Source organism: Amblyraja radiata, chromosome 4 (genome assembly GCF_010909765.2).
Source record: "Amblyraja radiata isolate CabotCenter1 chromosome 4, sAmbRad1.1.pri, whole genome shotgun sequence".
Lineage (NCBI taxonomy): Eukaryota > Metazoa > Chordata > Chondrichthyes > Rajiformes > Rajidae > Amblyraja > Amblyraja radiata.
The window spans coordinates 51508705-51529594 of NC_045959.1; the positions used below are offsets into that span (position 1 = coordinate 51508705).

The 20890-nt window shown below is 43.9% G+C and overlaps 1 protein-coding gene across 2 annotated transcripts in view; it reads right to left on the reverse strand.

Moving 5' to 3' along the window:
- ldlrad4 (low density lipoprotein receptor class A domain containing 4) overlaps positions 1–20890 on the reverse strand; it is a 158516-nt gene that overhangs the window by 69813 nt on the left and 67813 nt on the right. The window lies entirely within an intron of this gene.

The following is a 20890-nucleotide window of genomic DNA, read 5'->3' on the forward strand; positions in this document are numbered from 1 at the left end:
ATCATGGGAAAAAGGTTCTGACTGTCTACCCTATCTATGCCTTTAATAATGATATATACTTCTACTAAGCCTCCCCTAAGCCTCCGACGTTCCAGAGAAAACAATCAAGGTCTATAGCTGAAACACTCTAATACAGTCAGCATTCTCGTAAACCTCCTCTGCACCCTCTCCAAAGCCTATATATCTATCCTCTTATGGGGCAGCCAGTACTGCACGCAATACTCCAAATGCAGCGTAACCAGTCAACTATCGTCATGGATTCCTGACTCTTATATTCAATGCTCCTAGCAATGAAGGCAAGCATACCACACACCTTCTTAACTACCCTATCTACTTGTGCTGCCACCTTCAGTGAGCAATGAACGGACTCCCTCTGCACATCAATGCTGTTAAGGATCTTGTCATTATATTCTCTTCTTACGTTCAACCTCCCAAAGTACAACACCTCACACTTCCTTGGGTTAATCTCCATCTGCCATTTCTCTGTCCATTTCTGTAGTTAGTTTGTATCCGAAAGTAGATTCTGACAGCATTCCTCACTGTCTGCAACTCCTCCAATTTCGATGCTGTCAGCAAACTTAACTCACCAACCTATTTACATTTACATCTAGGCAGGGCTGCCAACATTGGGTGAGAGTTGGGAGTGAGAAATTGCGAGAGACCAAGCCCGAGGGAGTATAGCGACCGGGGGGGGGGGGGGGGGGGGGGGGGGGGGGGGGGGGAGGAGGAGAGTGTCCCCCTCCCATTGGTACGGAACATTTGCATTTTTCAGCTTGAAATTGTGCAATATGGTGCATACTGTAGCGAGTCTTTTAACTTACACTTGAATGCAATATATATGCTTTAAATTGTATTGGAGCGTTTTTGAAAGGGGGGAGGCTGTGCGATCACTGATCACTGGCCTTGGGGGTACCCGGTGAGGGAGTGGAGCAACCGAGTGGGGAGAGGGTGTGGAAGAAGGGTGTTCCCCCTCCCAGGGTAGGAACCTTTTGAAATTTAATGTATTAAAATCATGTTTTAGTGCACTGTAGAAGTATGATTTCAATGTTTTTTGTATGAAGTATTTTTTAGAGGTAACTTTATCCACACAAAGGGTGATGGGTGTATGGAACAAGCTGCCAGAGGAGGTAGTTGAGGCAGGGACCATCCCAACATTTAAAAAAAAGTTAAGACTGATACATGGATAGGACAGGTTTGGAGGTATGGACCAAAAGCAGGTGGCGTAGTTGGGACATGTTGGCGGGTGTGGGCAAGTTGCACCGAAGGGCCTGGTTTCACACTGTATCACTCTATGACTACATTATCCCTCCACCATGCATGAATGCTTCAAAATCAAGTGATCGAGTTTTATTGCCATATACTCAAGCATAGAAACATAGAAAATAGGTGCAGGAATAGGCCATCGGCCCTTCGAGCCAGCACTGCCATTCAATATGATCATGGCTATTCATCTAAAATCAGTACCTCTTTCCTGTTTTTTCCCCATATCCCTTGATGTCGTTAGCCCCAAGAACTAAATGTAACTCTCTCTTGAAAACATCCAATGAATTGGCCTGCACTGCCTTCTGTGGCAGAGAATTCCACAGATTCACAACTCTGCGTGAAGAAAGTTTGTTCTCATCTCAGTCCTAACTGGCCCCCCCTTTATTCTTAAACTGTGACCCATGGTTCTGAGCGCCCCCAACATCTGGAACATTTTTCCTGCAGTTACAGTAAGTGAAAATCTAGCAGGCAAGCAGGATGCTTTCACCAACCACCCCAATTTGAAGTCCACTATCTTCCACCGTATCTACCCAGTGCTTGGTACTTACTTCCTGCAGCCACTGGTTGTCCTCCAGGATGCACCGAGCCGCAGCCTGATCCATGCCGGTCACCTGGGCGAATTTGGCACAGAGACTCTCACGGCAGCGGCGCAGCGCTTCGACGCCTCCGAAGGCCCGGGATTCTTGCACTGAGGCTGCTCCATGGCCGGAGCTGCAGTGAGCGACTCGCCAGCCCGGAAAACACTCTCCAGCCCCGCTCCCCGTCCGCATCTGTCCCCGCCGCTGCTTCCGCTTCCAACACCAGAGGCCCATGCAGTTGATATGAGTTTTGAAATTTTCGTTGATCACAGAATTTCTCACAACAGAGCGAGAGAAATTTGTGATCAGCGTGAGAATTTGGTGAAATGCGTGATTCTCACGCTCAATGCATGGGAGTTGGCAGCCCTGCCTCTCTATCCCCCTCTCTCTCCTCCTCTCTCTCTCTCTCTCTCTCTCCACCTCGCTTTCTCTCCCCTCTCTCTCTCCCTCCCACCTCACTCTCATCCCTCTCTCTCTCCCCCTCTCTTCCGCTCTCTCTCCTCTCAACCCCCCTCTCTCTCCCCTCCCCCTCTCTCTCCCTTCCCCCTCTCTCTCTCTCCACTGTCTCACCCCTCTCACTCCCCTCCTTCTTCTCTCTCCCCCTCTCTCTCTCCACCCTCTCTCCCCCCCTCTCTCTGCTCTCTTCCCCTCTCTCCCCCCTCTCTCTCTTCCCCCTCTCTCCCACCTCACTCTCCCCCTCATCCCCTCTCTCTCCCCCTCTCTCCCCTCTCTTTCCCCTGACTCTCTATCCCCACCTCTCTCTCTCCCCCCCTCTCTCCTCTCTCCCCCCCTCTCTGCCTACCACCTCACTCTCACCCTCTCTCTCATCCCCTCTCTCTCCCCCCTCTTCCCTCTCTCCCTCTCTCTCCCTTCTCTTTCCCCTAACTCTCTCTCCCCTCTCTTTCCCCTAACTCTCTCCCCTCTCTTTCCCATAACTCTCTCTCCCCCCCTCTCTCTCCCCCTCTCTTTCTTCTCTCTCTCCCCCTCTTCTCTCCCCCCTCTCTCTTTCTCCCTCACTCTCTATCTCTCCCTCTCTCTCTCTCTCTACACTCTCCCCTCTCTCTCTCTCCTCTCTCTCTTCCCCCCTATCTCTCTCATCTCTCTCTCCCACCTCACTCTCCCCCTGGCTCTCTCCCCTCTCTCTTTGTCTCTATCTCCTCTTTATCTTTGCCCACCCCCCATCTCTCTCTTTCCCCCTCTCTCCCTCTTTTACCACCCCTCTCTTCCCCCTCTCCCATTCTCTCCTCCCTCTCCACCCCCTCTCTCTTCCCTCTCACCCCTCTCTCTCTTCCCTCTCTCTCTTCCCCCCCCTCTCCCACCTCACTCTCCCCCCTCTCTCTCCCCCCCCTCCCTCCCTATTCTCTCTCTCCATTCACGCCCCCTCTGTCTCTCCCCTCTCTCTCCTCTCACCCCCTTCTCTCTCCCCCCACTGTCTCCCTGTCTCCTTCCCCTCTCTCTCTCTCCACCTCCCTTTGAGAGTCTGTCCCTTCGGCACAGAGACTCTCGTGGCAGCGGCGCTTCCGACGGCTCCGCGGCCCGGGACACTCGCACTGTCCGGAGTGCTCCATGGCCAGAGCTGCAGCGAGCGACTCGCAGCGCCACAAACACTCGACAGCGCCGCAAACACTCGCAAGTCCCGGCTCCCCGCATCTGTTCCCGCCGCTGGTTCTGCTCCCATCCCTCCCGCAGCCCCTGCTCTCCAACACCCGCGGACCATGCAGTTTATCCGAGTTTTGAAATTTTCGTTGATCACAACATTTCTCACCACTGAGCGTGAGAAATTTCTGATGAGCGTGAGAGTTTGCTTGAGGGCGTGAGTCTCACGCTCAAAGCGTGAGAGTTGGCAGCCCTGATCAAGGTCATTTATTTTTTATCACAAACAGTAGAAGTCCCATCAGAGATCCTTACGGAACTCCACTGGTCACAGATCTCCAGCCAGCATATCTGCCTTCTGCTATAACCCTCTGTTTTCTAAATCTAAGTCATTGTGAATCCTGTACATCTTAATCATCCGGATCTGCCTACTAGAGGGGACCTTATCAAAGGCCTTACTGAAATCCATGTATACAACATCCACCGGCCTGCCTTCATCAATCTCCTTCATCACCTCATCAAAAAACAATCAAGTGAGACACAACCTGAAATGTACAGTTCTCTGGGACCTCACTTGTGGCTAAAGAAGAAACAAAGATCCTCGGCAAGGGCCCCACAATCTCCTCTCTTGCCTTCCTCAATAACCAGGGATAGATCCCATCAGGCCCTGGGGACATCCACCTTAATGAGCCGAATATCTGTACTTAATGGTAAAAAAATGATTTAAAAGTGATAATATTGAATATAGTAGATCCTTCTCTGGGAAGGGCACGCAAGGAGTCACTACCCTCCGGTGCCATATTGGAGGCTATCTCATTGAAACATACAATTCTTACAAAGACTTGATGAGTTGTTGCTATTTCTGATTATGATTTTGGAAACCTGGAGTCACAGGCTCAAAATCAGCGGTGGCCATTCAAGACTGTCAATAAGAAGAAATGTCTTCATCCAGGAACTTTGAACCCTGGGAATATTCAACTGATGAGAAATGTGAAGTTCAGTTGCTCAATATATTCAAAATTAGCATTGATAGGTTTTTAAATTTGGGGGAATCAAGAAATATAGGATTATTATAGGAAATGAAGCTGAGGAAAAAAGATCAATCATGATTTTACTGAATGGCAGAACAATTACAAGTGATCATGCAGCCTAGTCATTTCTATTTCAAATGTTCCATTCAAAGAAAACATAAATTATTCATTAACTTGCACCAAATACCTCATACACAGAATTAAACATCCTTGTGATTGGTCAGAGACTTTCAGTAGTGGACAGGTTCACTTACTTTTGCCACACTTTCTCAGGATCAGCCAACATTGCTGACAAAACCAACAACAAAAACACCTCTGTTTTAGTAAGTAAAATGTGGGAATAACAGATATCAGTTAAAGACCAAGCTGAAGGTCTATCATGCTGTTGTCATACCTATGTTGTCATTCTATGCTCGCCAGTTATGGACTTTCCCTTACCCCTGACCAGTCTGAAGAAGGGTCTCGTCCCGAAACATCACCCACAGTCAACCTGGGCCTGCACTTCATCCTCCAGCACCAGGAGACCTATGCGAGGATTTTGTTTGTTGATTTTAGCTCTGCATTCAACATCATTGTGCCAGAGCTACTACACTCCAAACTTTCCCAGTTGACTGTGCCTGAAACCCACTCTCGATGGATCACCAGCTTCCTGATAGACAGGAAGCAGCATGTGATGCTGGGAAAGCACATCTCGGACCCACAAACCCTCAGCATAGGAGCACCGCAAGGCTGCGTACTCTCTCCTCTCCTCTACACCAATGACTGCACCTCCACTGGCTCCTCTGTCAAGCTTGTGCGGACGACACAACCCTGGTATGGTCTGGTTTGGCTCAGCCACCAAGCACGACATGGCTGCAGCGAAACGTCCGATCAGCTGAGAAGGTTATTGGCTGCAACCTTCCCTCCATTGACGAACTGTACACTGCAAGGGCTAGGAAGCGAGCGGGTAAGATCTTCTCTGACCCCTCTCACCCTGGCCACAAACTCTTTGAATCACTTCCCTCTGGAAGGCGACTCTGGACTGTCAAAGCAGCCACAGCCAGACATAAAAACAGCTTTTTTCCCCATGAGTAGTAGCTCCACTCAACAACCAAAAATCTGTAGCCTCCTTTAGCTCTGATATTTTATTTAATTCACATGTTTAATCAATAATGTTTTATTATTAATGTTTAATGTTTTATGTATCATTCCTAACTGTCACTGTATGTCATGTTGTCACTTGCGGGCGGAGCACCAAAACAAATTCCTTGTATGTGAATACTTGGTCAATAAAGTTATTCATTCATTCATTCCTTCTCGCCAGAGATTCTGCCTGTCCCGCTGAGTTACTCCAGCTTTTTGTGTCTATCATGGACTTAAATAATATGGATAATGCCTGGAAAAGGTACACATGCTACTTAAAAGACATTCTGGCTTGAACACCTTGTCTCAGACCATTTAAACATTGGAAAGACGCAAATACTGGAGTAACGCAACAGGTCAGGCAGCATCGCTGGAGTACATAGATAGGTGCCGTTTCGGGTCAGGACCATTCTTTTCACTGGGGAAGGATCCCGATGCAAAATGTCACCGATCCATGTTCTCCAGGGAAGCTGCCTGGCCCACAGTTACTTCAGCCTTTTGTGTCTTTCCTTAGTAAACTACCATGTGCAGTTGCATGTTTTCACATTTAAACATTGGAAAAGGTCTACTACTTTCTTTCCTGCCACCATCTTTCACAATATAAAATTTTTCTAATGCATTTTCCATTAATATGCAAATCCCAATCACATTAAATTCATCCAGCCATCTTTCTTAATATTCTAGTATTTTAACTGTTATTTATTTTCTGTTTCTTTTAATCTTCATATTTAGTTACTCTATCTCTTATTGTTATATTGTCGACATATTAAATGCACCATTCCTTTCAGCTCATGAAATACTTTAGTATACATTAAGTAAGATATTTGATACATATTTGTGAAATCTATTAAATATAATATATTAAGTATATTAAATATAAAGACTGGAGCAGAAATCTGGGAATTACAAAGAAAATTGCAAAAATTGGGCTGGAACGCTGAGAAATCTTGGCATTCCTTAGTACAGGCATCATGATACTGCATTGATGCCTAACAGCGAACCATGAGTTTTCTACTGTTCCCCCACTTACACTGCGTGATCTGTCATCAACTCTGCAACAGGTGAAACAAGCAGCAGAAACAGTCGTCCATTCATTTCAGTGGAGATGAAAAACCTCAAGGATCAAAAAGTGGTATTAATTACTTTACAATTTTCCATTAATTAGTTATGTATTTAAATGCTTCCATTTTTTTAATTAGTTTTCATGTTTTAACTGTTTTATGGAATTTTTGTGTTTTTGAATGTTTCTAAAGATCAGAAATTCAAAGCTAGACAATCGGCCCGAAATGTTGCCTATTTCCTTCGCTCCATAGACGCTGCCGCACCCGCTGAGTTTCTCCAGCACTTTTGTCTACCTTTGATTTTCCAGCATCTGCAGTTCCTTCTTAGACAGAAATTCAAAGCTGGCTGGATGTGGCTATAACTGAAGTGTGACTTAGATGCTTTGAGGGTCAAGCTTCTTCGGATATGGGAAAGAATTATATTGCACAAGGCCATATCGTTTTGAACCAGAATGGCTTTGGATAGCAAATACACTCTGGTGAAAAGATAAATTAATTTATCTTTTAATTAAGATTAAAATTAAGATTTATCGCAGTCGCTGCCTCAAAAAGGTTGGCAGTATCATCAAAGACCCACACCATCCTGGCCACACACTCATCTCCCTGCTACCTTCAGGTAGAAGGTACAGGAGCCTGAAGACTGCAACAACCAGGTTCAGGAATAGCTACTTCCCCACAGCCATCAGGCTATTAAACCTGGTTCGGACAAACCTCTGGTTATTAATAACCCATTATCTGTTATTTGCACTTTATTAGTTTATTTATTCATGTGTGTATATATTTATATTATGGTATATGGACACACTGATCTGTTTTGTAGTAAATGCCTACTATGTTCTGTGTGCTGAAGCAAAGCAAGAATTTCATTGTCCTATCAGGGACACATGACAATAAACTCACTTGAACTTGAATTAATATTTTCCATATAGGTCAACGGCAAGCAAGGACAACACTTGCTGGAAACAAGTTCTGGTATAAAAACCATGTTCCTCTTCACAATTATATTTTCATGATAATTAATCCTACATCCATTAAGAAAATACAATTTAAAAGGTTTCGTCAAAAGGTACGATCAAACCATTCAGGTACTATGTCTTTTTCCATGAACCCAACAATGAACATTCCGTGGCACACCTTGCAGAACGTACATAGGATTAGTTTTAAGCCACTATCTGTGGCTGAACAACTAATCATCCAGGTATTTAGCTATTTATTTCTGCAGACTTGCTTAGCGTAGAAATAGGATGTCAGCCGAGGATAATGAGGTAATGTCTAGGTTTCAAGCCAAACTGTAGAACTGGTAAAGACACTGCTGGGAAATATTGTCCTACAAATGGTGAAATTTACTTTGCAACTTAAATAAATTCAATTATACATTTATTTTAAGTTTCCAGCTTACAACACAATTTTAATAATTTATTCAGTAATTTCACATAAATTAAATTACATCTATAAATTACATAAATGATTGAATTATTGCATCTGAGATATGATACAGCCAATAATGACATGAACTGAAAGTAAACCTTATTTTTCTTCAGTTAAATGCAAATTTTAATATAATTTTAATTTCCTCTTGAAAATGCCCATTCTTCGTAGCATGTTTACTTCAACCCTCAGAAATATTACAGTGAACATGTGAACTTAAATGATAACCATCATAGAGGGATACAGCATGGAAACAGGCCCTTCGCCCCAACTTGTCCACACCAGACAACATGCCCCAGCTACACTAGTCCCACCTGCCTGCGTTTGGTCCATATCCCTCCAAACCTGTCCTATCCATGTACCTGTCTAACTGTTTCTTAAACGTTGGGATCATAAAAATTAAAAAATACCTGCAGATATTTGAAATCTGAAATTAAAACTGAAAATACTGGAAACATTTAGCTGGTCAGGCAGCATCCGTGAAATAAGGTTTACATTACAAGCCAGTGACACTTTGCTCAGGGATCATCATAGCCCACGGAAATACAATGCTCATCAACGTCAGATAAAAAGACACAGACATATAATTTTCCAGTATCAGTCACTGCATAGTTAAGCACGCAGGCGTTCATACTCTTTCCCTTACTAATATCACATTTCCAGTCTAGTGGCACAAGACATTCATTCATTATAAATGGTGCTAAGGATGAGATTAGTTGCTCAAGCCAAATTTAGAAATTTTGGAAAGAGAAAGGTAGAAGGGAGATGGCAAAGGGTGAAAAAGGGAAGAGGAAATAGGCAAGGAGGGAAAAATGAAACACCCACGTAGGGGTAAATACAGAGACAGAAGACAAGGGAGGCACAGAGAGCATGGGGAATGTGGGTGAGCAAGGTCCAGAGAGGGAGATTGGTGGGTATATGGAAATGCTCAGTCGGAGGAACGAGGTCCAGAGAGTTAGGGCTATCGGAGAGGAGCATGCGGGTAGAGGTTGTCAGGAAAGGAGGTCATAATGCATCTTGCTACTATGCCCTCATTGGATGCGTTCTGGATTCCAAACAACTTTTAGATTTAAAAAAACACCTTCTGTTTTTATTTCAGATTTCCAGCATTTGATTTATTTTTACCTTCATTTTGATAGCCTTTTATTTTGATCTTCATCACCATTTGCCAAATCTTGCCAGATGATATTGAAATCGTCCTACCCCCAATGCAGGACCTAGGCTTTGTGCCAAGAACCTGGGTTGGGGAGGGGGCGGGGGTTATAGAATGTGGCTGGATAACTCTCCCTGTGTTGGTGCAGACAATATAAACTCTCATTTTTAAAGCACACTTAAACAATGTTTTGTCACTGTGCCATTTAAGAAAGATGAGAGAGGGAAGACCAATCAGTGGTGCACCAATTAGCCTAATGCTCCTTAATCTGCTATGCTTAGGAATTGAGTAGTACCACACTGTTAAATTCTCCTGACTATTGGGTGTTATTAGCAATTAATACCCCAGCACATTTTTAATTTACCTTTTTCAAGATGATATTCAGTATTGTAATACATTTTCCAGTAAACCAAGTAGAGTTCCCCGAACTCTACCTCCGCTACATCGACGACTGCATTGGTGCTACCTCCTGCACCCACACACAACTCACTGACTTCATCCATTTCACCACTAACTTCCGTCCTGCACTCAAATACACCTGGACAATTTCCGACATTTCCCTACCATTTCTAGACCTCACTATCTCCATCACAGGTGATTGACTACTGACCGACATACACTATAAACCCACTGACTCCCATGGCTATCTGGACTACACTTCTTCCCACCCTGCTCCCTGTAAAGGGCCTGCCCCACTTTCACGACCTAATTCGTGACCATTTTTACTCTTGGACATTTTTCATCATGTTAGAATAAACGCCCGACCTACTTGATGCCACGAGTACCTACGACTAGCATCACGGCCTGCTACCACCTACATACGACCTCCTACGACCTCGTGACGACCATGCTGCGAGTATGAGTCAAGGGCAAAGTCGGCAGAGGTCGTGAATTGGGTCGTGAAAGTGGGACAGGCCCTTAAGGACTCCATCCCCTACTCCCAATTCCTCCGTCTACGCCGTATCTGCACCCAGGATGAGGTGTTCCACACCAGGGCATCGGAGATGTCCTCATTCTTCAGGGAACGGTGGTTTCCCTCTTCTACTATAGATGAGGCGATCACCATGGTCACTTCTATACCCCGTAATTCTGCTCTCACTCCCCATCCCCCCCACTTGTAACAAGGGCAGAGGTCCTCACCTTCCACCCTACCAGCTGTCACATGCAACAAATAATCCTCTGACATTTTCGCCACCTCCAACGGGATCCTGCCACCGGCCATATCTTCTCATCTCCTCCCCTGTCTGCTTTCCGCAGAGACTGCTCCCTCCGTAACTCCCTGGCCAATTCGTCCCTTCCCACCCAAACCACCCCCTCTCCTGGCACTTTCCCTTGCAACCGCAGGAAATGCTGCACTTGTCGCTTTACCTCCCCCCTTGACTCCATTCAAGGACCCAAGCAGTCTTACCAGGTGCGGCAGAGGTTCACCTGCTCCTCCAACCTCAACTATTGCATCCGCTGTTCTAGGTGTCAGCTGCTCTACATCGGTGAGACCAAGCGTAGGCTTGGCGATCGCTTCGCCTAACACCTCCGCTCGGTTCGCAATAACCAAGCTGATCTCCCGGTGGCTCAGCACTTCAACTCGCCCTCCCATTCCGAATCCGACCTTTATGTCCTGGGCCTCCTCCATGGACAGAGTGAGGCCCACCGTAAATTCGAGGAGCAGCACCTCATATTTCGCTTGGCAGTTTACACCCCAGCAGTATGAACATTGACTTCTCCAATTTCAGGTAGTCCCGAGTTTCTCCTCCCCTTCCCAGCTCTCCCTAAGCCGCCCACTGTCTCCGCCTCTTCCTTTCTTCTTCCCGCCCCCCAACCTCAGATCAGTCTGAAGAAGGGTCTCGACCCGAAACGTTGCCCATTTCCTTTGCTCCTTAGATGCTGCCTCACTCGCTGAATTTCTCCAGCATTTTTGTCTGACTCCACACTTTGCTACACTATATTCCATCTCTGCCCATGCTCCCAACCTGTCCAAGTCCTTCTGCAGAGTCCCTGCTTTCTCTACGCTATCTGCTCCTCCACCTATTTTCGTATCATCAGCAAACTTTGCCACAAAGCCTTCAATCTCCTCGTCCAAATCATTAATATTCAACGTTGCGGCCCCAGCACCGACCCTTGCGGAACTCCACTAGTCACTGGCAGCCAACCAGAAAAAGCCCCCTTTATTGGCAATCTTTGCCTTCTGCCATCCAGCCTATCCATGCTAGTATCTGCTCTTTGATACCGTGGGCTGTCATCATCCTAAGCATCATAACGTGTGGCACCTTATATAAGGCTTTCTGAAAATCTAAGTAAACATCATCTACTGACTCTCCTTTGTCTGACCTGCTATTTACCTCTTCAAATAATTCCAGTAAATTTGTCAAGCAAGACCTCCCCTTCACAAAGCCATGCTGACTTTAGCCTATTTTATCATGAACTATGAAATCTCATCCTTTATAATTATAATGGGCTCTAAAATCTTACCAACCACCGGTCAGACTTTAGCTCCTACTATTCTGCCTTGCTCCCTTTTTGTGCAGCGGGGTAATATTGGCAATTTTCCAATCATCTGCAACCAATCCTGACTCGAGTGATTCCTGAAATATCACTATCAATGCCTCCATCTATATTACTAAAGGTCTGATCTTGACCGCTTTTGGCCCACTGTGCTGCGATTTCCGAGAGAACGCCGCCACCTACGGCCATCATTTTTGGCCACCTCGCTCAGAGCCCCCCCTCCGCCTTCCGGGACCAGAGGATTTTTCCCATCGATGACAAATCAGAGAGATATTAATGTTTTTTAAAAATCAGCCATTCTCTCTGCTGCCCCTGCTGGAGGGAGGGGGAGGGACTATAAAACCAGGAACTGGTGAGCCTCACTCAGTCTCTGCAAGATGGAGGAAGCCAGAGGGTCACGTCTCTCTAAGCTCTGAATAACACTGAACACATGTCTACTCAACTGTGAGTGCCCTTAATGTGGGTTGAAAATGAAAATATGGTTGGGTTGAAGTAAAAATGCACTGCTAATGGTTGTTTGGGTTGAAGTAAAAATGCACTGCTAATGGTTGTTTGGGTTGAAGTAAAAATGCACTGCTAATGGTTGTTTGGGTTGAAGTAAAAATGTACTGCTAATAGTTGTTTGGGTTGAAGTAAAAATGCACTGCTAATGGTTGTTTGGGTTGAAGTAAAAGTGCACTGCTAATGGTTGTTTGGGTTGAAGTAAACATGCACTGCTAATGGTTGTTTGGGTTGAAGTAAAAATGCACTGCAAATGGTTGTTTGGGTTGAAGTAAAAATGCACTGCAAATGGTTGTTTGGGTTGAAGTAAAAATGCACTGCTAATTGTTGTTTGGGTTGAAGTGAAAATGCACTGCAAATGGTTGTTTGGGCGGGTTTTGGGTTGAAGTGAAAAGACACTGCAAAGGGTTGTTTGTCTAAACAAGACAACTTCCTGTTTGCACTATATTGATTTTAGTTAAAACGCTACCACTTACGGGTGTGATTTTTGCCCATCTTACTCAGTCCCCCTCCGCTGATCAGGTGCAGAGGATTCTTCCCATCAATCAAAAATAAAAGTGTTATTAGTGTTTAAAAAATGTTGAGAATCTCTCTCCTGTCAATCACGCCATGAAAGCCACACCTTTTCCGGTGGAAGGGGGAGGGAGAGGTCACAACTCTGTCTGAGCTGTGAATCAACTGAACACACTGAATGTCTACTGAACTGTGAGTGTGGTGTTTTGTGTGGTTTTATGGTGGTTTCACCTTGCTTGAAATGGTATGAAACTGCATTTGAATGTGGTAGCCTTGCACCCTGCATGAAATTGTATGAAACCATTGGAATGTGGTGGTGTTGCACCCTGTATGAAATGGTATGAAACTGCACTTGAATTTTGTGGCCTTGCACCCTGCTTGAAATGGTAGGAAACTTCATTTGAATTTGGTGGCCTTGCACTCTGCTTGAAATGGAATTTCAAGGAATAGCCATGAGTTAACTGCCAGCCCACCAGCCGTCAGTGAGCTGCCAGCACATCAGGCTTGAGGGACTGAGCTACCACCCCAAGAATCTATTTGGCCCACAATGTCCATACTAGCCTTCTGGAGACCAGTAGTCCCTGCAGCCAACAACACCCATACCAGCTCTCCAGAAAGCCCCCCACTGGCCACCAATATTGGAATTGGTTGAGAGGTGGAATATGGCGTCAGGGGACCAGCCCTCCCGTGTGAACATGGGACCCAATGGGTTCCACTTAGTCTAGTAATCTCTAAAGCCACCTCTTTCAGAATCCTATGGTGCAGTCCATCAGGCCCAGGTGACTTTATCCACCTTCAGCCTGCTCAGCCTGCCAAGTACCTTCTCCCTGGTAATAGTCACTCCACTAACTTCCATCCCATAACTCTCTTGAATTGTAGGCACGTTGGTGGTGTCTTCCACTGTAAAGATTGATGCAAAAAAGTTATTCAGCTCATCTGCCATTTCTTTATTCCCCATTATCACTTCTCCTGCATCATTCTCCAGCAGTCCAAAGTCCACTCTTGCCACTTTCCTGCTCTTTATATAACTGAAGAAACTCTTACTATCCTATTTTATATTATTGCATAGCTTACCTAGATATTTCATTTTTTCTTCCCGTATTTTCTTTTTAGGTACCCTTTGTTGTTCTTTAAAAGTTCCCAATCCTCTGGCTTCCCACTAATCTTTGCTATGTTATACACCTACTCTTTTGGTTTTATACTGTCCTTGACTTCCCTTGTAAGCCACTGTCTCCTCTTTCTCCCCCTAGAATCTTTCTTCCTCTTTGGAATGAAAAGATCCTGCATCTTCCGATTATTCCCTGAAATTCCTGCCATTGCTGTTCCACCGTCATCCCTGCCAGGGTCCCTTTCCAGTCAACTTTGTCAAGCTCCTCCATCATGCCTCTGTAGTCCTTTGCCCAGCTGCAATACCGACAATCGGTGAAACTAAGCGCAGTCTCGGCAACCGTTTCACCGACTTGGGCCTCTTTCATTGTCACTGTGAGGTCAAATGCAAACTGGCGGAACAGCAACTCATATTTCGCTTCGGTAGCTTACAACCTGACAGTATGAACATTGAATTCTCCAATTTTAGGTAGCTAACCTACAAACAACCCCCCTTTTTTTCTATCCAAAATCTAATTTCAACAAAAAGATAGTTGTGCGTCTCTGTATTATATCATGCTTTTATAGAGAAACGTAATTATTTTACTATTCAGTTACATGCTTGTGCTTTAAATCTTTTAAAAATATATTTTCCAGCAATTTAACAAAGGCTTTGCAACAGTAAGTAACAAGCTACGCAATGCTCATTACAACACAATCGGAAGCAATTTAAGAGGAATTCTGTGGAATTCTCTGCCTCAGAGGGCGGTGGAGGCAGGTTCTCTGGATGCTTTCAAGAGAGAGCTAGATAGGGCTCTTGGTTCTTGGTTCTTGGTTTCTTGGTCCTCCAAAATATTCCAAATGGAATTTAAACTGGAGGTGGTGAAGGGAGGGATTAAGCCAGAAAGGGTTATTGCAAAGAAAGAAAGGCTCTTAAAAATAGCGGAGTCAGGGGATATGGGGAGAAGGCAGGAACGGGATACTGATTGGGGATGATCAGCCATGATCACATTGAATGGCGGTGCTGGCTCGAAGGGCCGAATGGCCTACTCCTGCACCTATTGTCTATTGTCTAAGAGGAGGTTGTGGTAGTTCATACCTTAATAATAATGGTTTCTGCACTCTTGTGGAAGATTGTATCAATTAATTGATCACAAGGAACTATTGATCGCATAAAATAAATCTAGACCCCTTGCAATTTGCATACAAGAAAAATAGGTCTGCAAGACTAAGTCCCTTGCACTACAAACCTAAACTTTAGGACTTTTGCCTTGGGGCCTCCATCACCAATTGGCTTCTGGACTTTTAACCTGACCAGTAGATCTCAGTCGGTTAAAATTCGGCATAACATTTCTTCCACTCGGACCCTCAACACTGGAGCCTCTGAAGGTTCTGTGCTCGGTCTCTTGCTATTCCCTTAACCATGTGGCCAAGTTCAAAGTCAAATCGATCATTAAGTTTGCCCATGGTACCAGAATTGTCGGCCCAATCAACAACAACGAGACAAAGAACAAGAGAGTGAAAATTTTGTGTCGTGATGTCAGAACATCAACCTATTTCTTAATGTCAGCAAGACAAAAATTGGTTGATAACCAAAAGAAACGAGGAAGTCAAATCAGCCCTGTTTTCATCAACAGAGCTACCGTAAAGATGATCGACAACTTCAATTTCCTAAACATCGGTATCACCAGCAGCCTATCAAGGTTCCTTTGTGCTAATGCAGTGATCAAGAACATGCATCAGCGCATTTACTAACTTAGGTGCCTGAGAGGATTCGACATATCCTTAAGGATGCCATGCTGCAAAACATATTGATTCCATATTGGATGCAACAAAGCAAGATCAATTAATGTATTCCCCATGCTACAAGATTTTTATAAATATCTAGTCCATAGTATATTAACTCAAATTGGACAAAGAGAATCTACAAATGCAACAATTGTCTGAGCTGCTTGTCTTTCTATGGATTCTGGCCAAAAAGTAATTTTGTACAGCAGGGTATAGCTAATGAAATAAATTATCCATCAAGTAGCATGGCTGAGGGCTACAAAGTATTTCAGATAATGCAAATCAATGATTGTCAGTATAAGTTACAAAGATAATACGCACCAAAAGCCTTTTAAGATTTCTAAATTGGATTCTGTGTAGAGGGGTTCCCTGGGTTACAGAGGACTTACCTTAAGGAAATGTGATTATGCAAATTATTTCATGAATCAGTTGATGTTCGGAAGTGCATGCTTTGTTAGGCTAACAAATAATATGCAAATGTTTTGTAGTGTTTGGTAGAAGAATTGTCTGAAAGTGCATGGACGAGAGGTTAGTTTCTGCAAACCATTCCCTCTCAAACTGAGGCCTTGCTGGACTTCAAACCTCAAATGAATTATGACGTATCAAAGAAAATCACTACTGTCTGATATATTTTCAGATTCCTCTTTGTCATGTTCATCTTACAGATGGTAGAAACTGAGACTGGCAAGCCATGGAAGTGTTATGTATTTTTTGTGGCATCCAGTAATATCCAGCAGAGTGTATTACGGATAATAAGCCACAATAATCAAAATACACAGATCATTATGAGATTAAATACTTACATATTGTTGCAGGGTCTAATATTGGTCTCAGCTGTCAAATACAGGTGGTGGGTCACTTTGTCATCACCGATAAAATGGCCTAATATGTACAAATATTCCAGTTTCCGCTGCAATATTTACACAGGTCATAATCCTAATCAAAATTTATATGTCTCCTAAATCAATCAATTGAAATTTCAATAATCGCTCATTAGCTTTTTAATCCTTATACAAACAAATGGAATTTACTGTTAACATCACATGCTCACTTGGTTTTTAACATCCTATCAGCTGTATGGGGAAATCTAAGGAAAAGAGTATCATTTCTCAATCTAGAAGGGGAGGCCCAACTATTTCAGGCAGGTCAGGCAGCATGGAGAGGTGACAATTTGGGCTGAGACCCTTCTTCAGACTGGTTTTGGGGGAAATTATTTCTAACTTACAGTAAAATTGGTTTGTGGAGAGTTCTCAGGAATGGAACCCTTATGTACCTGTCGCTGATAAAAACGTAGCAGCAGAGAAATAGTAACTTTTCAGAGCACTGTGTACCAAAGATGTAACAACAACTGCTCAAAGACGTTGAACAAAGTAGGTAAGAGCAAAGATACTAGAGGAGCTCCTCTAGTATCTTTGGGTAAGAGTGATCTATCCAAGATTATATATATGATGATTTGTAACCCTAATCAAAAGGAAAATACATTATAGATTACACCCATTCTGCCCATATGTCTGGTAAATCAATCCTTCTCCTGTGGAAACCCACATCATACAATTGTTGGATTTAATTGGAATTAAATACCCTTAATTATTTCACATATCATCAACAAACTTGACATCAAACAAGGATTCTAACACAACTTTCATTACATCCACCAGCACTGGTTCAGACCTGCAATATTTCAATTTTTAAATTATCATTTGCAGATGTCTCTACAATTTACCCTCTAAAGTTGACGTAATTAACAATTTTGCTGTTCACATACTCATTTAAATCAAGCCAAGCCTCACTCATCCATCACACATTGTGTGCGGACGCGGCGCCGACAGACAAGAGGCCGAAGCAAAGAAGCCGAAGCCAAAGAACCGAATAGAAACAAGGCTGAAACGCCAATGAACCGAAAGAGTCCGAAGATGAAACGCCTACTAACCGAAAGGATGGGACGCCTAAATGCAAACTAACCGAAAGGGCGGGACGCCTAAACGCCAACGAACCGAAAGGCTGCGTCGTCTAAAAGCAAACTTACCGAATGGCCGCTCAGTCGAAACGACACCTACCCGAAAGGCGGCGGCGCCTACAATCCAAAGGGCCGACTGCCGCTCAACAGAAAAGTTACTTGATGTTGCCGGGGGGCGGGACTTGTCAGCGATTGGTCTAGACCCCCGCGTCCATCACATCACTGTGAAGGCATGAACATTGCCCCAAACCTCCGCTCCACCCGACCCGCAGCCCTCGGAGGGTGGCCGTGGGAGAGTGGGGGCTGTCCCGAGGAATGCAGACCTTCGGCCGCTTTCAACTTGGTGCTTGGGTTCAGATTGCCCAGTCACCTATGGCTTGTGTGGGAAAATGAACCCCACGCTCCCGTCTCCCCCTTCTCTCTCCTCTCTTCTCTCTCTCCTCCTCTCTCTCTCCCCCCTTTTCATAAAATCTGTGCTCTCATCCGAGCATCTGTGCTGACTCTCATCTGATCTGGTCAATCTCATTAGCCAGCTTTTCCCCTAAATCTCTGCAAATATTTATCACCAAATTTTCAAATAGTTTACCTTCAAATATTTATCCAATTTCCCTTTGGAAATAGTTTACCTTCAAATATTTATCCAATTTCCTTTTGGGCAATTGATAATTTTACATTAACGTCACTTTGTGGAGTGGAGTGCTGCACTGGATAAGCATCACCAAACATCCCACATGGAGCACCTGAGCAGACCTAAAAAAGTTCCAGTAAAACTGAGACAGCAAAGCCACATTTCCATTTCTGCCCTATGTTTAAGAGGTCACGTTTTTGGAGGAGTGCTTCTGAACAATATTTAGGTGCTAGTTCTTGACCAGTTCCCTCAGACTGAGTAATATGTAATGATGTTTTTGAATAATTAAAATAAAACATTCTGACAAAAAGAACTTGACCTGAAACATCAACCCACAGATGCTACATGCCTCGTTTACCTCCAGCATGCTCTATTATTTTGTTGAAATATATTTCTTATTGTGGATAGTGATAACATCTGAAATTTGGTTGAAAATGACTGAAACAGTGCTCCACTGTAAAGAATATTACATTTGAACTGCACCATCAATGGCAGTCAGTGGTGAATGAACACTTGCACCCACACAGAGGCAGATTATTTGAAGCCTTTCATTATGGATTCTGGAATAGCAGCATGCATCTCCAATCATGAAATTGTAAAACATTTAAAAATACTTTAAAAGTTCAAACCAGGAAACATAAATGTTCAGTGCATAAAGGTTCAGTGCTAAATATACAATTAGAAAAATGGGAGAAATTGGGCTGTAGTGGAGAGTTGATTTTTTAAAACTCAAATCTTGTGACCAAGTCAGTGCTGGCACTCCTTACTCACTGTTTAATGTATACATTAACAATTTGGATACAAATGTAGAATACAAAAATGAGCAGTTTTGTTGATAAGAGGATAGTCATAGGCTATAAGATGATATTGATCTTTTGGTAAGATGGGCAGAACAGTAGCAGATAAAATGTTATCTGATAAGTGCAAGGTGATGCACTTCGGGAGGACTAATAAGGTAGGACATATAAAATGAATGTCAGAAAATTAGGGAGCACCTTGGTGTAAGTGTCCAGGATCCCTGAAGGTGGCAGCATAGGAAGTTATGGTGGTGAATAAAGCAGGGATACTTTCCCTTATTCAGGCATAAGAAAAGGAGTAAGAGGTTTTGAGGAATCTGAAGAAGATTTTTTTTCACCCAAATGATGTTGGAATATGGAATGCATTGCATTAGTGGATAGCAGAGGTAGGTAGTCTCACAATATTTAAGTATTCGGATGAAGATTGATTCACCAATATATAGTCGGTGCAAGTGCTGATAAATGGATTAGCGTAGACAAAGACATGATAGCCAAAGGACACGTTTCTGTGCTTTAAGATTCTCGGAAAAGAATAGCAAAAGTTAACAATGATCCTCAACAAACTGCAACAGGAGAGATTATACTGGGGAATAATTAAATGATTGAGAAATTGCATCCCAAGATTTTGAAAGTGGTTGTAATGGAGAGAGTGAATGCACTGCTTATCATTTTCTAAAATCACATGCCTGACAACAGTAGTTGGGAAAATAGTGAAATCTATCAAGGAAGAAGCAACAGGTGGCTTAGAAATTAATAACAGGATTGACAAAGTTAACATGAATTTATGAAAGTAATATCATGTTTGATGATTTTGTAAAGAATTTACTGATGTTAAACTAGCAGAATAGATAAGTAGGGAATCAATGGGCTACACAGATTCCTGTTGAGATAATACTTAAAACAGTGTGTACAGGTCTGGTCTTCCTGCATTCATAAGAATATCCTTACAATAGTTCAACAAAGATTTCAAAGATTGATTACTGGTAGGAAATAGGTGGGGATGGAATTATCCAACTAGGAGAAATTAAGCAGACTGGGCCAATACTGTCTAGACATTAGAAGAATGGGAGGTAACCACATTTAAACATACAGTACATGATCCTTATGTAGTTTTAGTGTGGATAAAGGAATGTTTTCCCTGGTTAGGTGGTGCAGAACCTGCAAGCTAACATTCGAAGCAGCATTCAAACACAATGATAAATGAAGTAAACAATTTAAAAATGTTTAAATTAAGACAATATAGGAATTTAAGCCACCTAAAAGCACTTTCTGTTTCATCTCCCTTTATGAATCACATATTTGTTTCCCTTGATTTAGCCCCTTGTATATCTCACTCTGAACTGTATGTTCAAATTTATCATTCCTGGTTTTACCATTTACCATTTATCATTCAGGGGGCGCTCCTTTGTGTGCAGCTATGTCAGCAGCGCGTCAGTTTTTCCAGCTTTTTTTTATTTTTTAGTATGTTTTAAAGTGTGTATTTTGTGTTTCTTTGTGTGTTTTGTGTGGGGGGTGGTGTGGGGGAAACCGCTTCGGTCGCCTCCTCCATGGAGAGGCGACTTTTTCCAGGTCGCCTCCCCCGTGGCCTAACATCAAGGATCGACGCGGCCTTTCCCGGAGACGCGCCCGGGGCTTCAGCGGCGGGCGCAGCGTGGACTCGTGGACTCTCGGCGTGGAGCGGGTGAGCCCTCGCTGGAGGGGAGCGCTCCGTTTCGCTGGCCCGCGGCAGCCGGTAGCCTGAAGTCGCAGCCTGAAGCCGCGGTCTGCAGAGCTCCAGCTGGTGCGGCGTCTACAGCCCGGGATCCCTCGTGGGGGACCCGGGGGAAGAAGAAGCCATCACTGCCGGCCCGCGGCCAACTTCTACCGCGGGTGCGGCATGGACTTACCATCAC